At 36.5% G+C, this 5,000-nt stretch overlaps 1 long non-coding RNA gene across 1 annotated transcript in view; it reads left to right on the plus strand.

The window, feature by feature from the left end:
• The window catches only part of LOC137650642 (uncharacterized), a 7,630-nt gene that overhangs the window by 944 nt on the left and 1,686 nt on the right, over positions 1–5,000 (plus strand). The window lies entirely within an intron of this gene.

The following is a 5,000-nucleotide window of genomic DNA, read 5'->3' on the forward strand; positions in this document are numbered from 1 at the left end:
CTAATTCTCATTTAGAATTTTTCTTTCTTTGTGCTAATTCCTTTTTCTTTCATAAACTCTTGGGGGGAAATGTATTGGGATTAGTAACATTGTTGGGGGAATTTTATTATACATATGCGTTTACGCAGTGGGCGTCTGTACTCATATAGATATTTTGATAGGATTGAAAGGGGTCAAAGAGATAGAAAAAAAAAGAATACAGCAGTCATGGCTCCTCCTGTCAGCCCTACCCCTGGACCTAGTGGTGTAGGCCAGGCTAATCCTCCTCCAATTGTGACGCTTGTAAATGCCAGGTCAGCAATCCTTCCTTTTCAAGGCCGTGTCAACGGGTTCTTGCCACAAAATGTGGAGTCATGGATTTCATCCGTTGATGCCCATTTAAATGCCAAACAAATCGTAGATCCTTTTGTACAATTACAAGAAGCTAAAAGTTTTATAGATTTTTCTAAGGGGGATGCGAGTGCGTATTTAAGAGGTGTTTCATTTCAGGAAGCAGTTACTTGGGATGATTTCAAAGTTAGGTTACGCGCGATCTATGGGGGTGAAGAAGCTTTGGATGTGGTGTTAACGTTACGAAATACACTTAATCAAGCCACTATGAATCGGCTTAATGTTGTTGAGAGAGCAGCTCTCATAGCTGATAGGCTTAACGAATATCAGGACATTTTAGGTAATTCCACTTGGGTTACTAACGATAATATCTCCGTGAAAGATTTTTTACGATTAATGTATTTAACTTGCATGACACTTATGTTGCCTGAAGCTTTAGTGCGGTGCTTTGATAAGAAGTTAATGCCTGCAAGTACGGAATTGGATGTCTATAAACAGATAAAGAAGCACATGTCCAAGTGTCCAGATCTCGATCCCGTGTTAACTCAAGTTTTTGCTAAGAATGAAACAAAACCACAAACAGTGAACGTAATTAATAATCCAGTAGCGGGAGTGACGTGTTACAACTGCAAACGTCAAGGTCACATAAGCGCAGACTGTAGAACGAAATTTTGTTCAGTTCACAACACAGGATCACATTCTTATAGTCAATGTTACGCGCGTAAGACACAACAATATCCTAGAAATACACAGTCAGTTCCACAGTCAGTTCCATATGGAAATAAAAAGAAAAATTCTCATTTTAACAATAAGAAGAAACAACAAAATGTCAATGCAGTTCAGAGTCCGAAACAAACAAACACTTCTTCAAATATCGCTGAGCCTGGGCCGTCAAACCAGACCTCGCAAAGTCAGCCTAATTTTCAGAATGTGCAGAACAAAGCAAATACCACATAGTTAACTCTAGAGGGGAAGAGAGTGATGTTGGGTCAAGGTCATTTATGTCAACATCAATAGTATTGAATAATCAATTTAATGTTTTATCAGATAAATGTGAGACAATAGATTTTCCTATGAAACACACGGCCGAATTAAGTAAAACAGTGCATGCTCCCGTAGATTTGCAACGAATTCATACAATAATAAGCCAAAATGAGTTACGGCCAACCTTATATGCTGTAAATTTAGAACACAAATCCTTTACGTTATTTTTTGACTCTGGTAGTCCACGTAATATTATGGATTTGAAGACGCATCATTTGTTGTTTTCGAACTTTCCGATTGAAAAATCAGGAATCAGACTTTCAGGTATAGGAAATAATGAATTAAACGTCATAGGCATAACTCATATTCAGTTCAGAGTCGGTAATCGCACGTTTGCCGATACATTTGTTGTTGTGAAAAACATTAATATGTATCCAGCTGTAATTATAGGATACCCATCTATGGGAAATCAAAACATTATCTTAGCTCCTGCAAAGCACGGCGTGTATATCAAAGGGAAATTCTATAAGTCTTCTAATACTTTAAAGTCTGTTTTGGATAATAAGGAGACGACAAATGTAACCGTAACGTACGTTGAAGAACCAATAACTTGTCTCACTAATAAAGAAATAATACACGCGACCCAGCAGAATTCTCGTTCACCCGTAATATCATCTTGCACGCAATATATCGAACCAAACATACCTTCGAATTTAATAGTGCAAATAAAGAAAACACTACCGGGATCTGAAATATTAATCCTTTCCGATACTTTGAAAACCAACGGATTGTCTGTCACACAAGCTATTTATACAGTAGGCTCACATCAGCAATGTAATATCGAAGTCTGTAATCATTTGAATAACACTTTAGTAATTCACAAAAATCAACATATCTTGGATGTAGAAGTTTATAAACATCGTATTCTTACCGTTGCTGAAATCAATCACTCTCAATCAGTTGCGGATGAATCCCTTTTACGATCTATTAAAAATAAAATCAGTAAGGACATTCAAGACGAAGAAATTCAGCAGAAAATTTTTGAACTTTTAAATAAATATACAGATGTCTTTTCCACTACGGATGGATCCTTAGGGAAAACAGATGTGATCGAGCATCAAATAAGGTTAAAAGACAAACAGAAAATTATATATGTACCCTCGTACAGACTCCCTATGAAATTCCAGAATGAAATAAATGATGAAGTAGGTAAAATGTTAGAGGAAGGAGTCATTAGAAAATCAAATAGCCCTTATAATTTTCCTTTAATAGTTGTACCGAAAAAAGATCGAACATGGCGTATCTGTGTCGACTTTCGTCGTCTAAACGAGGAAACGATCCCTGATCGATTCCCAGTGCCATGTACTGACGATATTTTGTCTTTGTTAGGTCAGAATAAATATTTTACCAGTTTGGACTTACTTAAAGGCTTTCACCAGATATCATTAGAAGAAGATAGTATCCCATACACAGCCTTCAGCACAGCCAGGGGACATTATGAATTTTTACGGATGCCTTTTGGTTTACGTTGTGCTCCTATAACATTTACAAGAATGATTAACATAGTGTTTGGAGACTTGTTAGGGGATATATTGCATGCCTATATGGATGATCTTGTAATCTTTTCCAACACCTTAGAAGAACATCTACGTAAGTTAGAACTAGTACTACAGAGATTAAGACAACATAACTTAAGGGTAAAGATTAGTAAGTGTGAATTTTTCAAAACAGAATTAGTATATTTGGGTTTCATGGTGTCAAGCCAAGGTCTTAAAGTAGTCCATGATAAGGTGTCGGCTATACGTAATTTTCCCATACCTACTAATGTCAAGGGAATACAGCAATTTCTGGGTTGTAGTGGATATTACAGGCGTTTTATACGCAACTATTCAATAATAGCCGCTCCTTTAACTGATCTTACGAAGAAGGGCGTAGATTTCATATGGTCTGAGCAACATCAACAGGCGTTTAATACTTTGAAAGATGAACTGTGTAGTTCTCCTATCTTAAAATTTCCTGACTTCGGTAAGGAATTCTTCATTGCAACAGACGCCTCAGACTTAGGAGTAGGAGGGGTATTGCTTCAGCAATATGATAAACAGTTTTTCCCGATAGCTTTCTATTCTCGAAAATTGAGAACTTCCGAAAGTAAATATGCAGTAATAGACAAGGAAGGACTAGCTATTGTTAATTCGCTAGTGCATTTTAAGTTCATAATTTACGGTTATCCCGTTAAGGTTCTTACTGACCATAAACCACTAACAGAGTTCTTTAAAGGCTTCAATCACAGCCCTAAACGAACTCGGTGGCATTTAATCATTCAAGATTTTGGCGCAAGAATCGGGTATTTACCTGGGAAAGCAAATATCATTGCGGATGCATTATCACGCAACCCCGTGTCATCTTGTACGGAGTCTTTAGCTGAATTAATAGATATATCAACATCCATGCCTATTGTAAAAACAATATCTGAACAAGAAGATTTAGGCTGGAGTGCTGAATTGTTACAGACTGAGCAAAGAAAAGATCAGAAAATAGAAACAATTATAAATGCTTTGAAAGGCAATCATAAAGAAAAAGAATATATAAAGTATAAGCAGCAGAATTATGTAATCAAAGATAATATTCTGTGTAGGACTGTGACAAGGAAAACCCGCAATACACCACATGTAACTAACGACCAGGTAGTAGTACCAAACTCACTTGTTTCCACTGTCCTGAATTGGTTGCATTCAAATCCATTACATGGACACCCTGGGTTCTCATTAATGTCACAGAAAGCCAAATCATTGTTTTATTGGCATACAATGCTTACAGATATAAAAAGACACATAGCTAATTGTCGCACATGTCAGGAAAACAAAGGGCATACGAAAACACCTGTTAGCTTAGGAGCTTATCCTGTTCCCAATCAACCCTTTGAAAGAATACATTTAGATTTGTTAACAGGATTTTACGAGTCAGACAGAGGGAATAAGCACCTCTTAGTAATTATAGATGCTTTAACTCGATATACAGAACTAATAGCGCTTAAAACTAAAACTGCGATTGAATGCGCTAGGAAGTTTTACGAGTGTTACATTTGTAAACATGGAATTCCACACATGATAATCTCAGACTCGGGTGGTGAATTTAATAATCACTTTCTTACCTCATTGTGTGAATTCCTCAAAATAAAGAAGATCAATACCATGATATATCACCCAGAGTCGAATGGGCTAGTGGAAAGAGCAAATAGGAAGATATTAAATATATTAAGGGTAACACTAGGGGGATCAGACCCCAACTGGGATATTGCAATACCGGCGGCACTGAGTACTCTGAATCATTCATATCATATATCAATTAAAATGTCACCGCATGAAGCATTGTATGGTACCCCAGTTAGAACACCTTTCCATGTATTAACGCCTACAACTAATCTATCAAATCCTTTAAAAGAATGTATAAATGCAAGTATAAGTCGATATGATATCCTTCGAAAGAATTTAGAAGAATCACAAATCATAATGAAAAGGAATCATGATAAAATAGCGAAACCAACTAAAACATATACCGTGGGTGATAACATCTGTATTCAAATCAATGTCAGAAAAGGGCTCAACTATAAACTAACACCTAAGTTTGAAGGCCCATTTAACATTTTGGAAATATTAACGGCCAATAGGTTTAGAATTCAAAATGTA

The sequence above is a fragment of the Palaemon carinicauda genome, chromosome 12 (assembly GCF_036898095.1).
Source record: "Palaemon carinicauda isolate YSFRI2023 chromosome 12, ASM3689809v2, whole genome shotgun sequence".
Taxonomy (NCBI): Eukaryota; Metazoa; Arthropoda; class Malacostraca; order Decapoda; family Palaemonidae; genus Palaemon; species Palaemon carinicauda.